Genomic DNA, 17,710 nt, shown 5'->3' with positions numbered 1-17,710 from the left:
CTCAAGTTCTTGCACTTCGGGGACTTCTGTGGCCAAGCATACAATGTATAGTTATTTATCCGGTCATCAGCTGAGCAGAGAAACCTCAAAACTGCACGTCTGGCGACGATACTCTAGAACTTGGACACCAGTTACATTTAGACACTGTTTAAGCAACAACGGATGAATGTACAAAACTACTGTGAAGACGTTCACGAACATCAAACGAAAAGGCGGGTATATGTAGCACCATACTATAAGCGCTAATTTCAGAAGGTACAAGCGTACTTCCCCGACCTTATTAGATGTGCTGTTAAGCAAACGTCATCAGACAATGTTTGCTTTATAATGCAACGTCTACAAAAGACGGCAAGTGATCAAATACATCGAATCACATTGTAAGTACAGTTAGTCGATCAGGCCTAGCGAGACGCCAATCACTTACTAGAAAGAATACCCAAGTTCTAATGATCGACTTTTGCTGATCAACCGGGGTAGGTAATGAGCTTACGTGTACAGGGCTGCCTAAATAATGTGGTCGCATCTCTGATTATCAAGACATTTGTCTCTTCAACAGTTACCTGGTCCATCACTGCTTTACAAAGATGCAATTGAACAAGTATACTCCTGGCATTTGTTTTATACATACAGTTGTAGTCATTTGGAACAGGTTTTATACCTCAGCATGATGAACACCACCTTGTCTGAGGAGTTCCCAATGAATATTTTAAACAAGCTGAGTGATTCAACACTATCATTCATCCTTCATTCTTCATGCTTGTTGTGATTAACAGACATATATATATATATATATATATATATATATATATATATATATATATATATATATATATATATATTATATATATATATATATATATATATATATATATATATATATATATATATATATATATATATATATAGAGAGAGAGAGAGAGAGAGAGAGAGAGAGAGAGGGCCAGGCAGCAGCACTCTGGGCGAAATGGTAATGCTCACCAAACCATTCGTCTTTGTGGTGCAGGTTGTGGTGACCATCTTCAAAACGGAAGCTGCTGAATATGAATTCATTTCGACAGACCCATCACATGACTGGAAGGATCTTCACGGCATCGAGATTCCGTTGCGTGGGCACCGTTGTCGTATCGAAAAAGAAGCCGTCCTTCCCTTAGTCCCGAACTCAATGCATGCGCCATCATCGTTGACGTCAGCAACCTCGGACCTTCCACCTGCTATAAGAAAAAAAGGTACCTCCGTCAAACTTCAGGGGGCCACGCAGCGGCACTCTGGGTGAAACTCTCACCAAACCATTCGTCTTTATTGTGCAGGTTAGTTCCTACTTGCCTGCGCCATACTAAAGCAGTGAAAACCGCTTTTTAGTGTCTGCCACGCCCACTTGGTAGCTTTTTCTCATGCATTTGTGCTTTTGGTATGAATTTGTTAGTTTGCGGGGATATTGAAGCAAACCCGAGCCCTTCAGATAAAAAAAATACTGAAGCAGCTTCGTTCAGGACAAAAACACATGACTGATATAATGAACAGTGTCTTATCAAAACAAGACAAAATCGAAAAAGAAGTTGCTAGCTTGACTGAAGGGATGAGTTCCGTCAAAATAATGACAAAGTCTTTCATTGAACTGAAAACAGATGCAAACGATTTAAAGCAAAGAGAAACACAGCTTGAGAAAGACTTTGAAGTCACGGTCAAAAACATTGACGAGTTAAGGAACAGAAGTCAACGAAATAACTTGATTGTTTTTTGGCCTAGGGGAAGAAGCTAATGAAACGACTGCTGACCTTACTGAAATAATAAAAAAAGACTTATTTGAAGGAAAGCTGGGAGTAAATGTCAGTGGCATAAAAAGATATCAGTGATAGGGAAAAAACAACGGCAAAGAACGCCAAGTCATTATAAAATCCTCGATTACCGAGACAAGGTAGCTAGCTATTCTACAGAGGTGTTGCAAGCTGAAAGGCACCGAGCTGTCGATAAGTGAAGACTTTTCCGCTCGTGTTCGTGATATCAGAAAAAAGTTGTGGCAAAGTTCACCGCGCGAGCGTGCAAGTGGATCTGAAGTGAAGTTAGCTTTTGACAAAATAAGCATTGATGGAAAGTTTTTTGTGTTGGGATGATAATAGAAATAAAAGATATAGTTTATCTAACCAATTAAGGTTCCGGGATACTATATGAACGATGTTCAGTGGTGTTAAATGTAAACTGCCGCAGTATTGTTAATAAGGCTGAGAAGTTGGATGGCATGCTATTAGCACATGGCCCAGATATTGTAATACTAACTGAGACATGGCTACGAGATGATGTTTTATTAGTGAGTTTGTGCCGAAATATTAAAGAGTGTTCCGCAAGAATCGAAATGGGAGGTGCTGGTGCGTTGCTATTCTTTTTAGGAATAATAGACGTGTTGTAAAAACGCCACATGTTCAAGACGTAGAAAGCATCTTCTGTAAATTGTATATTGGCAATATAAATTTCTTCCTGGTGTCGTTTACAGGCCACCAAATGCTTCCCTTGATGTTATTGCAAAGCTCAAGGTTTACCTTCATTGTCACGTAAAAACCAAAGATAAGTTAATCATAGCGGGAGATTTTATTGTGCCAATAATGAATTGGGAAACGTTTATATCAGACCCATGTCAAGCTGCGTATACTCAAACATTCGATATCATGTTTCAATATAATTTGACGCAAATAGTCACCTACCCCACCAGAAAAGATCAGGGGATGAAATCTATCTTAGATATATATCTTGTAAGTGGATATATATATATCTATATGGAGATATATATCTTACAAGATATATATCTTGTAAAACCACCATTATATTATGTGAGACGCCGTAGCGGAGAGCTTCGGAAATTTCGACCACCTGGGGTTCTTTAACGCGCACCCAAATCTAAGCACATGGACCTACAATACTTTCACCTCCATCGAAAATGCAGCCGTCGCAGCCGGGATTCAAACCCGCGACCTGCGGGTCAGCAGCCGAGTACCTTAGCCACTACACCACCACGGCGGGGCTGCAGGTAATCGTAGCGCTGAAGAATTGTGGCTTTGCTTCAAGAGAATGATTGAAGATTATGTGCAGCTTTTCATTCCTTTAATTACAAAGAAAGTAGAGAATCACAATCCCTGGATTACAAGAGAGACGTTACAGCTTAAGCGAAAGTTGAAACGGTTCAAAAAAGGTCGAACAAAGCTAACTGTCATAATTTAAAACAGTTATTTGCAATATACTTGAAGAAATAAAAAAAATTTTTTCGTGGCAATGAGTATTTTAATGAAAAATTGCCGTCATTTATTAAAACGGGTCAAAGAAAATTTTGGAAAGAGTTCACTCCGGGCACGTGCTCTACCGATGTATTTGGTTAAAAGGTAATATTAGAGATTGATGAAAAAGCTGTCTGTATGGCCTTTATTAACTACTTCAACAGCGTCAATACAAAAGATAATAATCATCTTCCACCTTTCGATGCGAACCTACCACCTAAATCAGATGTCACTATTTCTGAAGAGGGTATACTTAATTTATTGCTAAATCTGGATGTTGAGAATTCTGTTGGACCAGATGAGATACCGAATGCCTTTCCTAAACATTACGCAGAGTGGTTCGCGAAATATTTGTGTGCGTTGTATACTAGGTCTTTGAACGAAGGTGTACTCCCTGAGGACTGGAAGATTGTTCGAATTAAGCCTGTACACAAAGGAGGTGATCAAATTCGAATAGAGAATTATCAACCAGTTTTGTTAACCTGTACAGCTTGTAAAAGTCTTGAGCACATAATTCAGAAACACATTGTTACATTTCTTGATGAAGACAAAGTACTAACAAAAGCGCAGCATGAGTTTAGGCGTGGATATTTTACCACTACACAGCTGGTTGAAACCAGCCACAATTTTGCTACCATACTAAATAAAGGTGAACAGCTAGATGTCATTTTTATGTACTTTCAAAAGACCTTTCATAAAGTGTCGCATGAAAAACTACTTGATAAATAGCAATATATCTTGAAAATTTGAAACTTATAGTATGAATACGAGCGTATATTGACAACAGACAACAATTTGTTTCACTTTATGACAGCTGTTCCAGCAAACTTCCTGTGGACTCCGGCGTACCTCAAGGCTTGGTTCTTGGACCTCCTTTATTTCTAATATGTATAAATGATATAATGAATGAGCTTTCTGTAAATGTAAAGCTTTATGCTGATGATTGTGTGTTATACACAAAAGTATCAACTGCCAGAGATCAGATAAGGCTCAATTATCAATTTAACAAGGTCGTGACTTGGCACCAGAAATGGCAAATGTCTATTAATTACAACAAAACTGTTTATATGAAAATAACACTAACTAAAATTCTTTATGTTATCAGTACGGCATGAATAGCGTCAATCTTACAGAAGTTGCAGTATACAAGTACCTTAGATTATGTATAACTAATGTTCTAACCTGAAACAAACACGCCGACAAAACTACAAGTATATGTCTACGTAAACATTTTTTCTAAAGCGATCCTTAAAATATTCTACTTCACCTGTACGAATGTTGGTATATAAAACACTCATTCCTCCAATGTTGGAATATGCTGTAATAGTATGGGATCCATTCAGTAAACGTAATATAAATCATTTGGAAAAAGTGCCGAACAAAGACGGCTTACGTTTTATTTATAGCTCCGACGGTAGAACATCTGTGTCTGAATTATTTGTAAAAAGCGGTCGACAACCCGGTGTGGACAGAAACCGCACTTGCCGGCTTAGGTTTTTCTTTCAAATAATAAATTGTCATTTAATTGGTGACACTGCAGGCATCCTTCGGTATTCTTCCGGTTACACAACTCGCAAGCGACATAGTAAAACGATAATTCCCTTACCTTCACGGAATAACTGTTACAAGTATCCGTTCTTGCCTAGAACTATAATGACTAGAATAGCCTGACAAATGATGTCGTTTTACACAATAAACTGTCGTTATTTGATAACAGCGTCGCCTAAATCATTACTACACATTGCATTGTAATATTTGTTTTATTGTAATTATTGTGTTAGTCTGTTCCCCGTTTTCTACGTGTTACGTTATTATGTGTTATGTTACTCGAAAAATTTGTTGAAGTAAGCGTTTGTGAACCTTCGCCTTGTATACTCACATCGTACAATTTATTGGGTTTTCATTATTTTTTGATATGTACCGATTCTCGAACATTTTTTCCACCCTCCCATGATATTTCAACTGAAGGATCGCAGTATTTAAAAATAAATAAATAAATGAATAAATAAATATCCACATCTGTGCTCTACTGTGTGGCAGTGCTGCGGTTCTTGTGCCTTTTTAACTGCCAGATGCCTCAAGCTAAGAAGTATTTTATAGCCACAGCTGTACTTTTGCAATGCGCAGTGTAGGAATACGGAACCTCCATAAACTTTGCATGTTCGGGACACTCTTTCCTTTAAGTGCACGCATATAGCCAATAAAAGACTATTCAGCGGATTAATCAAGCTAGGATGTAACTTGAAAACCATGTCCACATCTCGTGAGCACATCACGTTCCTTACCCTGTGTGACACAATAATAGAGCTACCTCCATCCTCTACAACATTGTGTGTTAATAGACATCAGCCTAAAGCGCCAAATAAAATACGAAAACTGACTGTCGGCCTCAAAAGCCTCAACAAAAGTGAGGGAAAGTCATGAAGTGATGACATCCACGCGACACTACGGATCGCCAAAGCTTAACATCATTGTTACATCAGATAACGTAACATCACGAGACCTCGTTACTTGGTCAATGGGGGCCCAAATCACGGAGGCCTTGCGAAAAAGCTGCAATGCCTCAGATTGAGGATACAGTCCCAATGAGCCTATGGTGCGGTGCAGCAAGCTTTTGGACCGGGGCAGAGATGGATCAGTACATCAAGTTTGCAGGAAAAGAAAGTGCCTGTCACCTTCAAGTCGTCTTAAACGAATGCATAACAGACTGTACGAGGTTTACTTCACGATCTGTAAATATTTTACCATATTACCGTATATATATCCAACTTTCCTTGAAGGTGCCTCTTCCTCCTCATTTGGTCCTATAATTAAAGCACTCATAGCAACCATCTCGAGTAGTATAAGTAGTAATTGTGCAAGTTTACATCATCAGGTTGGAAGTTTGAAAATATTCGTATAGCTGCAGTGAACTACAGCGCAACCATGTGAGCTACACAATTTGCATAATGACAATACCATGCATGCTCTTTACGCTGAGGTTGATATGCGCTAAAATACCTTGTGAAGACAGCCTACTCAGGAGACTGCCCAAAGAACTGCTGCACTTATAAGAACGATAAGTCTTAGTAAGGCAACTTTTTTTCTGATTTCGAAGTTCCTGAATCTTTCTTTTTTGTAGCGTGCTTCATTTCATGCTGTATTTCAAGGGCTCGATTCACATCATTTATGTGGATCTTAAGTCATGCATAGCAAAGCTGCCGGGGAAGGTTCACGCGGCACTTTTCAAAGCAAGAGATGTCTTTGGGCCGACTGTGGTTCAGCTCATCTTTCAGCGCAGTAGTTACGCGGCACAAATGCGTTACACCGCCTGCGTTCCACAAAATATTTCTCCATGTCCCGCGCTGCCTCAAAAGATAAATAAAAAACAACAGAAGGCAGCATCGAATAGGTAAAAAAGACGCCTTCGTCACCATGAGACTGCAGCAACGCTAAGCTTCGGTGAGAGCCTGACTGATTCATATCCGAGGTTTAACGTCCCAAAACCACCCTATTATCATGATAGACGCCGTAGTGGAGGGCTCCGGAAATTTCGGCCACCTGGGCTTTTTTAACGTGCACCGAAAGCTTGAGCACCTGTGCCTTCAGTCTTTTTGCCTCCACCGAAAACGCAGCCGCCCCAGCCGGGATTAGATCCCGGGACATACGAGTCATCAGCCGAGTACTTAGCCACTAGACCACCATGGCGTTACATTGGTGAGAATCTGAGAATGCCAAATCACCACTCCTTCGGAATCGCTGACAGATGTGATCTACTGGCCAATTTTCGCGAAATTGCTGCGCAATGCCACTCACAAAGCAGTACAGGGCGTTTCCTCTGTGATATCAAGGACGTCGTCAGCTGAGCAAACGCTTGGTAAAAGCATTCCTGTTACCACAGCCCGCTGAGCGTGAAGCTCCGCTAAGGACAACCGTGAAAGGAAGTGCGAATCGACAACTTTGTAATTTCCATGCGATGATATTTCGGACAGTTTCCCTACGAAAACGTGTATTTGTATTTCTTTTATTGGGATATCAGTTGCGCGAACGCACCTCTTTGTGTTTCTTAGTTCTTCAGGTCGTTGCTATTGCGCTACCAAGCCATTACGACATGAAACCCCTATTAACTTGAATAACTTGCAAGTGTACTGCTAAAATATTTGCGGTCTACGTATGTGCTTCTGAATAAGTGCTAACACCTCTATTCTGTAAACAAACTCTGCATGCAGGTTCTTCCTACACACCACTCGAAAACTCGTTACTTTCTTCTGGTGAACAACTGAAAAAAAGAGGCCTCGCGACTTTATTTGTATTCCGCTATTGCACGGCACCCGGAACGAAGCAGCCCTATGGCCTCGCCCGCTTAAAGTATCCAAGCAGCAAAAATTAAGGAACGTTCATTTTTTTTTTGCAAGAAAGAAATGTATTTATTGAGATTCACTATTACTTTTAGAGGACACTTACTATGAACAAGATGATACAGGGATTCAGGGGAGACTTAGCAGGCTGTTGTGGGGCCGCCCTCTGAAAACAAGACAAAATGCAGTGGCATAAAAGCCCTCTTGTTTGAAACAGTCTTAGCCCGCTTTCCGTAATATGGCCCTTTTTAACTCGACCGGATCAGCTGCATTTGTATATTTTTGCTTGAACTCTGCTTAAATATTCCCTTAAGAGACATTATGAATTATTGCACGTTAAAGAACCCCAGGTGGTCGAAATTTCCGGAGCCCTCCACTACGGCGTCTCTCATAATCTTATGGTGGTTTTGGGACGTTAAAATCCAGATATCATATCAATCAACATTATGAATTATTCTAAGTTTTATTGCTGTTGTATAATAACTTACCATTTTCAGCATTGCTGTTGTCTCGTAAGCTGGCTCAGAGCAATGTATTGCTGCAGTTTTTTATTTAAATTCGCTTTACCATTTTGTACACTACCCACGAATAGTAACTAGGTACAAACGATTTGAAAGCTGCTGTTTACTGCCATGCGCACAGACCTGCTCCTGTAAATTTGCTACCATACACCGCCAATCATACATATGGAGTTCATTGCAGCACGTAAGCAAGACTAGGTTTTGTGGTATTAAATTGCGTGGTTTTACGGACCACAATACGTGATTGAAACACGCCGTAATGAGCGAGTGCGAACTATTAGGACTCCCGGAGGTGTGCGGGATCTCGCCCAAGTTGTTCTTCACCTATTTGGGCGGCAGCGAGTTATGCGGCAGCGACAAAATGTGGCTGTAGAATTCGTGAAGATTTCGTGCAATAAAACACATGGCTGCTCAAACCTAGGCACACTGATTGGCTGAAGGCAAAGACTGCACTGCTATTCACATCGGGACAGTTAAAGGGAGTCACAGAATCAGACACACTCAATAAATAAAGCAAGGTCTTGATGCAGTGCTACTAGTCGAGAGAAGAGGCCATGGACCAGAATGAGAAATTCTTAGTGTTAATGCTACACACCCTAACTCAGCGTGGTTTACGCTCGGACTAATTCTTTAGTCTTGAGAGAGCGTACCTAAAATATAAAGTAATTGATGCAAAAGTACGACATACTAGAAAACGTGTAAATTGAAGATCGCATGGTTTGGATATGAAGAAAGTTGTTCTTGGCTGCTCCTCTCTTTAAATCTCGAAATGGTAAGAATGCATACAGTATTGTTTCTCGTTATATTGAAGAGGTACATTTTGTTATAACAAGAAATGTCTCCCCAGAGCTCGAGCAACCAACTACAAGGCAAATCGGAAACCTGAACTCAGGAGAGTGCGCTTGAGGGAACGAACTCTGAGCGTTAAAAGCTGGCCGAGTGCAAATGCGAGATTCTTGCTTGAGAGCACGTGAGAACAAACTTGGCATGCAAGAATCTCTTTGTCGGACAGAGCGGAGGCGTATTACAGCTCAGAGCGTGATAGAAATACGTAACAGGAGAGCACTTGAGGACGTTTTTTCTTACGCACGAGTTTCTGTACCATCCCGATCTCCATCCCTCCACTCTTCCTTTCTTTGCGTGTTTTTTGTGCGTTATCTATCATTTTGTAGGCACGTGCGTGCATTAACAGCCGTCGATTCCTTATACTTGCTGCTTGCATGCCTTCTCGCCTGATGTGGTCTTCACTTTTCTCTCTACTTCTCTTTCGGCAAGCTCAGCAGAAAGTTTCATCATGGAGCACCAATTCAAACAAGAAACTCCTGTCTATCAGTAACGACAATGAAAAAAAAATAACTTCATACACCTCTTTTACAAAGCTAGGGAGTGTCTGGTATGGGCTTCCAATTCCTTCAATACTAGAGACCTTCCATTAAAAATACGAGAAGTCAGTTATACAGAAAAGGCAAACGGTGGAAGCGACTCGAAAGCGACGGCCGTTTATTTTTTCTTCCGAGTCGAAATATTGGCTAGCGCACTCTATTTCTTGTAGCTTTATGAATCTAGTGTGGTGACGCAGTGTACCGAGGATCGGAGGCATTTCAAACATTTCGTAGTTTTGCACTACCTCTGTGACCTTGTGCCCGGTGGTGTCCGTGCTATGTGATCCATGTGCGTGTGCGTTTTTATCAGTGAGGTACATTGTACTTAAGACATCTCAAGCACACGGCAGTCATGTAGACTTTCTTTAAGGCAAAAGTAGCCGATGAAGGAAATTCGTGTGCAAGGTTTCCATTGACCATGTCGTTATTGAGACAATAGATAGGAACCATTTTTCAGAGGCGAAGTTTTTTAAGGCGTAGATCAGTACATCTTCCGACGTATTTAGTAGTAGTAGGTAGCCACTGGTGGCACATACCTTCTCTAGAGCGGGTATGTGCCACAGAGGATGTAAGATGGGATATTGTGGTACTTGGAATGCGCACTAGATAGACGCACGGATTAATGCGTGGACGGATGGACAGACAAATTAGCAGACGGACGGACGGACGCGCAAATTCACGCATATATGGACGCACAACGTGCGGACAGAAAAATGAGCGGACTCATGGACGGACGCATAGACAGACGGACGGAGGCATGGATGGACGCATGGATGATCGCGTGGATGGACGGAAGCACGGACGGCCTGACAGACGCTTCACCCTTCTCATAATCATTCACTCCGTGGCTATGCTGTGATTTTTTGCCAGAATAAGGAGGGTATTTTTTTTTGTTAGAGATAATAGGAGGTCAAGCGATTTGCTGCAGTTTTTTGGGATACTATAACGGAATACACTATTGCCACTGATTGAGTAAAAAAGAATATGCTCAACAGAAAGCATCAAAACCGACTCAGACGCCTGGGAAAGACAATACTTACCAGTAGACACCTAAACGAGTTCTACAACTCACGATGTGTTGTTAATAGGCTCAGTTCTATTTTCGAAACATAACACAGCAGGCGCAGCACGAGTGCGGTGAATATACGCAGCAAATAACCAATCGTACGTAAGAAAAGTAACATTACATGTCCCGATCGTTGGGGCATCGCGTGGCTCGGATGTGTCAGAATTAGCTTCTTTGGTTTTTCAGGAGAATTCCTCCAACATAGATAGAATCGAGATAGTTCTCGATAAGCGCTGGGTGAAGTTTTAGGAAGGTGGTTGCCTAAATTTAGCTGCACTTTCATTTACTTGTATTTAGATTCACGAGATTGTTAAAAAACAACGGGTGGTCCAAACTTTTGGAGCCCTTCACTACGGCGTCCCTCATATTCGTATTGTAATTCTGGAGCGTTATAGTGGTTGCGTGATGACTTTATGGTCATTAAAATATTTCTATTTTATAAAAAACTCTTCATTATATTCATTCTATATACATGGCAAGGACCACGTATGGTCATTACCGCTTGATTTCCAAGTTATTCTGTAAGCAAAACTGAGACGATATTGCCACGTTCCATTTCCCAAGTTATTTTATCGTTCCAAAACACTACACAATTCTTAGCGCAAACCGGGCCTGCAGTTTTCGAGAAGCTTCCGGAATGTAGTAGATCATTTTGATAAGATCACGCTCTCTCTGCGAACGGTACAAATTATTCTGGAACCTAAGCCACCGCCAGCGATAACGCTAGAACATTCGACGGCAAGAGTATAAATGCCGACGCGCTCTGCCGCTTGTCTATAGCTGATCGGTGGCCGACGCTCCATTCGCCGCTATCAGTCCAAGACTGCTACTGTAATCGGATTTTCCGTTTACCGGGCACAGGTTCGCCCAAATAAACAGTTAATTTCTAACACAAAGTCTCCTGTCCTCGGCCACGTGATGACCCCGTGACATCTGGTGGAGGTGCTGCTACTTTGATGTTCCGGACGCCCCCTTCAAGCAGTGACCCCAGCCCAAGTAGCAAAGAAGACATGGACGTTAACCCTGAACAGCGAACAAGCCGCAGACAGAGGGGACTACAACCAGAGTACGGGCCCCTTCCTGAAGTGGCCAGGCAGACACAGATCCCGACATCAACTACTGCAACCATGACCGCCCCCGTGCAGCCGGCACCACTCTTGCTCTGGCAACCTAAAGAGCCGCCAACTTTCCGCGGTTCACCACTGGAAGACCCGGAAAGCTGGATCGAAAGGATCGAATGCGTTGCCGCCTTCAATGACTGGACAGACGATGACAAGCTCCGGCATGTGTATTTCGCCTTAGAAGCTGCTGCTCGGACCTGGTTCGAGAATCATGAGCGAAGTCTTACAACGTGGGACGTCTTTCACGCCAGGTTCCTCACCACTTTCGCAAGAGTGGTGCGCAAGGAGAAGTTCGCAGCTCTTCCCGAAACCAGCATGCAGATGCCAAACGAAAACGTGGCGCTGTTCACGTAAGATATGATTAAACTTTTCCGCCACGCTGACTCCGACATGTCCGAGGAGAAGAAGGTCCGTCTGCTCATGCGAGAAGTAAAGCAGGAACTCTTCGCCGGGCTGATCAGAATATATATTTATGATCAGAATATATATTTCAGAAGCATCTACGATAGAGAAGATGCTCGAGATGCGCACGCGGCAATATATCCGTAGCTTCTCGTCTACAAGCTACGCCGGCATTCAAGCGCTTGGAACCACTGACCTGCGCGAGACGATCCGAGCGATCGCGCAAGAAGAGTTGCGAAAATTACTTCCGTCAGCGCAGCCTCACGTGGAATCCATCACGGACGTCGTACGCCAGGAGAACCAGCAATCACTGGGCGTTCCTCAGCCTCAAGAGCCTCAGCCGCAAGCCATGAGCTATGCTGCTGCAGCCCACCCCAACGCCCCTCCTCCACGCGCACGCCAAAACGCTGCCCCATCGCACTTCCGTCGCCAGACGCCACCGCCGTCACCGACGTTCTACCTTTCGCCAGCGGCCCGGCGCAGTGCGCCTAGGAAGACCGATGCCTGGCGCACCCCTGACCACCACCAGCTTTGCTACCACTGCGGCGAGGCCGGACACACATACCACCGTTGCCAGTACCGACAGATGGGACTGCGTGGCTTCGCCGTCAAGGCACCGCGTCCACAGTCAGGAGAATGGCCACGTGTCATCGCCGACTACCTGACAGGAACTCAGTAGACACCACGAAGCCTTTCCCTTTCGCCGTCACCCAGCCGCCGCACGTCACCGCTCCACCGGCAGTACTCTGGTCCAACGCTAGGCCGGTCTCTTAGCCCGTATCCGGGAAACTAAGGGCAGCAACCGATGGTGGTGCGGTTGCTGCGCGACGAACTACCGAAGATCCTCCGACGACGACAACGCCGCGACGGAGCTTTCCGAACACAACGCCAACCAGGCAAAGCCTTGACGGCGAAACCTCACTTACCAAAGGTGACCTGATGACAAAACATGAAAGCAGCGGAACAAGCAGACGCAGCCGTGACCCGACGCCACGCCCTAACTGTAATGCGAGACAACGAACTAGCCACCTCGACGTTTTTATCGACGGCCACAGTGTGACTGCTCTCGTTGATACTGGAGCCGACTACACCGTCATCAGTGGGTCGTTCGCCGCGAAGTTAAAGAAAGTTAGGAGAGCTTGGGAAGGCCCTGAAATCCACACAGCCGGACGTCATCTCGTAACGCCTGTAGAAATATGCACAGCGAGAGTCACCATTACCGGCCGTATTTAACCTACAGACTTTGTAGTCCTACAGCGTTGCTCGAGAGATGTCATCCTTGGCATAGACTTTTTATGCCTCCATGGTGCTATCATCAACCTAAAAACAAAGTCGATAACGTTATCCACAGAAGAAGCACTACCGCTGCGCACGCGGTCAGGAAACCATGGTTTGATTGTGCTGGAAGAACAAGTCCCCATTCCGCCTCGCTCAAGCGTCATTATTTCATTCGGTGCTCCTAAATCACCTGACTTGGAAGGCGTCGTAGAAGGCAGTCAGCATCTGTTGGTCACCCGAAATATTTGCGTGGGAAGAGGAATTGCAGAGCTGCGGGGAGGCAAAGCAACGGTTGTGCTCACGAATTTCAGCAATGAGTACAAACATGTGAACAAAGGAACAACGATCGCATACATCGAAGAAATTGTCGCAGCCACCAGTGCTTTCGCCCTCGCCCATTCTGCGGAACCTGCTCAGAGGAACCAAGCCCCTCCCATAGCTTTCGATGTCAATCCCAGACTACCGAACCATAATCAAGAACAACTCAAGGTTCTGCTCCAGTAATGCGAAGATTGCTTTTCATTGTCATCAAAAATTCGGCAGACCCCAATCACAAAACATGGAATCATAACCGAAGAACATGCCAGATCACTCCGCCAGAGCTCGTACAGGGTTTTGACGCGAGAACGTGAGGCCATTAATCGACAAGTTGAGGAAATGCTGCGGAATGACATTATCCAGCCGTCCAAGAGTCCATGGGCATCCCCCGTGGTGTTAGTGAAGAAAAAGAATGGGACCCTACGATTCTGCATCGATTATCGTCGCCTGAACAAAATCACAAGAAGGACGTGTATCCTCTCCCACGAATAGACGACGCACTTGGTCGGCTCCATAACGCCAAGTACTATTCGTCAATGGACCTCAAGACTGGCTATTGGTAAATCGAAGTCGACGAAAGAGACCGAGAGAAGACGGCGTTTATAACACCAGACGGCCTCTTCGAGTTGAAGGTGATGCCCTGCGGTCTTTTCTCAGCACCTGCAACTTTTCAACGCGTTATGGATACAGTACTGGCAGGATTGAAGTGGCATAGTTGCCTTGTGTACTTGGACGACGTCGTCGTGTTTTCCTCGAGTTTAGACGAGCACCTTCGGCGCCTTGACAGTCCCAGCATGTCCTCACATAATGAGTGACGTAGGAGGTAAGACCTGGCCAGTAGTACTTTTTCTGTATCATCGTGAGCGTGCTCGAAACACCGAGGTGCCCTACCGTGGGATCGTCGTGCAGGGTCTTCAGGATTCTGGTCCCAGAGCTGAAGGCACCACAAGGAGGTACTTGGCTCGAAGCGGCGAAAAGTTTTTCTTTTGGACAAGACCGTTTCGCAGGACGAACGGCGCAAGTGCGCGCTTGAATACCTTCGGGACTTCGGTGGTCCTGCCATCGAGGTATTCTATTAGGGCCTTAAGTTCCGGGTCGGCCCGCTGTCGTTCAGCGAAGTCGTCGGTAGTTATCGTTCCTAAGAAGTAGTCGTCATCCGGGTCGTCGGGTGGTGGTTGGTCGACAGGCGCACGAGAGAGACAGTCGGCTTTCGGAAACAAATGGATTGTGGTAGCTACGGACCACCTCACCCGCTACGCCGAGACAAAAGTCCTGCCAAAAGGCAGTGCATTCGAGGTAGATAAGTTCTTCGTCGAAAATATCGTCCTACGTCACGGCGCCCCAGAGGTCCTTATCACCGACAGAGGAACGGCATTTACTGCTGACCTAACTCAAGCGTTCTTGTCATACAGCCAGACAAACCACCGCCGGACGGCAGCGTACCACCCACAGACCAACGGCCTCACCGAGCGGCTAAACAAGACGATCGCCGACATGCTGGCAATGTACGTGGATGTCGAACACAAGGCTAGGGACGCCATTCTTCCGTACGTGTCCTTCGAAAAGAACACAGTGGTGCAAGAGACGACGCAGATATCTCCAAAAATTGGTCTACGGAAGGAGCCCGGCAACGATGCTCGATGCCATGTTACCCAACGTCACCGTCAAAGAAAACCTCGATGTGAGCGAGTACCTTGAACGCGCCGAAGAAGCCCGAAAACTCGCGCGTCTCCGCATCAAGTATCAACAGACGACCGACAGCCGCCGTTAGAATCTTCGACGACGCTTCGTGGAATACCAGCCCGGTGAACGTGTTTGGGTATGGACGCCGATACGCCGACATGGACTAAGTGAAAAGCTTCTGCGACGGTACTTCGAACCGTACAGGGTGGTTTGACGTGTCGTCCCACTTGATTACGAGGTTGTCCCCGACGGCATCACGAATTCTCAACGACGCCGATCGCGACGTGAAGTCGTCCGTGTCCTGCGCCTCAAGCCGTTTCATGCACGTTAACAAACTGAAACCGTGTGTTTTGTGTTATTACTATATCATAATTTATTCATTGTACATTCCTGATTATTGTTGTACCTTCATCTTTAGTTAGAGCATCGGGACGATGGCTTTTTCAGAGAGGGCAATGCCACCTTCCATTTCCCAAGCTTTGTTACCGTCCCAAAACACTACACAATTCTCAGCGCAAACCGCGCCTGCAGTTTTCGAGAAGCTTCCGGACTGTAGTAGATCATTTTGATAAGATCACGCTCACTCTGCGAACGGTAGAGATTATTCTAGAACCTACGCCACCGCCAGCGATAACGCTTGAACATTCGAAGGCAAGAGTATAAATGCCTAAGCGCTTCGCCGCTTGTCAGTAGTTGATCGACGGCCGACGCTCCTTTCGCCGCTATCCGTCCAAGACTGCTACTGTAATCGGACTTTCCGTTTACCGGGCGCAGGTTCGCCCAAATAAACAGTTAAATTCTAACACGAAGTCTCCTGTCTTCGGCCAAGTCACGACCTCATGAATATATTACGTGAGTACAATGAGCACATGGAATCAACAGGCTTTATTGCAAGCACATATTCACAAAACTTTAGCTAACGCTCAGGGGAAAACGTACGCTGTACTGTGTGAATGTTATGTAATCGCCTCATGCTCCGAGCCATAATATAAAGCCCTTCTAACACCGCCCAATGGAATTAAGGCATGCAAGAATTGTTTTGAAGAACGAAAACAACAATTCCGAAAGTATTTTCTTTAATACCCGCATTTGAATCCTGCTTTGCGAAGGCCACTACACAACGCTTGCTGGCCATCCGTCACAGACTTCGCGAAGTAAATCTATAGTACCGATTTGGCGCACAGGTGACAGCTAGATTATCTGCACCTAGAGAACAAAGCTGTGCATTTCCTTAACAATACCTTCCGTGTGTAAATAGTTCAGCAAGAAAGACAAAAACATCGGAATTCACCAATAATTGCATTACAAAAAACACCTTCAAGCGAGCATGCTACAGCTGTGCTGCGCATTGTCATAAAAAAACAACAAATTGTAAACTTTTAAATGCAATCGACGAAGACCTCTGGCTCTGCGTCACTGCGTCAAGAGATTTTCTTGACGCAGTGTGTTGGAATGATTGAAGTTTCTGACTTTGAGCTTTGAAACATTTCTAACTAATACCGGAAGTAAGTAGAAGGATATGTATGGCCAGACATTCATTTATGGTGTAGGGGAATCGAACGACAGCTGTTTCTCTCGCCTTCGCTAGAACACCTTCTGACGCGTTCGATAGAGCGTATTTACGTTGCGTCAACTTGATGGCGTAAACAATTTCCTATTTTTGTTAGGAGTGGCACTCAACTCCAGGCTTGTAAACACTGCAACATCAAATTGTTACAGCAATACATGACTGATGTGGAAATGGTTTACGCGCGAGCATGCAAAAAACGTGCATTATTGCTGCAACACGTGCGTGCCGAGCAAGAATTACGTATGCTCGGGATCTGTTAGGGTAGCATCTATCTTGCCGTTGAATGAAGCGTTTCATATTCAACGACACCCAAACATACTACTGCACACGCTACATAAATGTGCACACTGCGCTGGTAGAAACAGTTCGGGCTCCAGTATGCACCAGCACTTGCCAGTGAAACTTGCAGCGCTTCCAGTTCTTCCCAGTGTGCAGTAGCTTCACAGCGGTTGAGCCAGCGCCCTTCCCAGGACCCCAGTGCGGCACAGCCGTTGCCCAGTGAGCCCAGCAAAGTACTACAAAATACCAGCGTGTACAAGTGTCTCCGGCGTGTACTAGTGCCAAAAACGTACTGGCATCACGCCGGAAATGCCGTTTATTGCAATATTGACTGCGTAGTGGAAATTATGGTCTGTGTAGTGAGTAACTCCGGCGAGATCTGTTTCGGCGGGTACAGTTATGACCCCCGCTGCAGGAGTAATCCCATTGCAGAGCAAATTTACAAAGCTCGCGGCCGAGATTTCTGCCCAAAAGCTCGCAGAGTGTCAAA

The sequence above is a fragment of the Rhipicephalus microplus genome, chromosome 1 (genome assembly GCF_043290135.1).
Source record: "Rhipicephalus microplus isolate Deutch F79 chromosome 1, USDA_Rmic, whole genome shotgun sequence".
Lineage (NCBI taxonomy): Eukaryota > Metazoa > Arthropoda > Arachnida > Ixodida > Ixodidae > Rhipicephalus > Rhipicephalus microplus.
The sequence above is the reverse complement of the archived record's forward strand: the minus strand, read 5'-3'. Positions refer to the sequence as shown.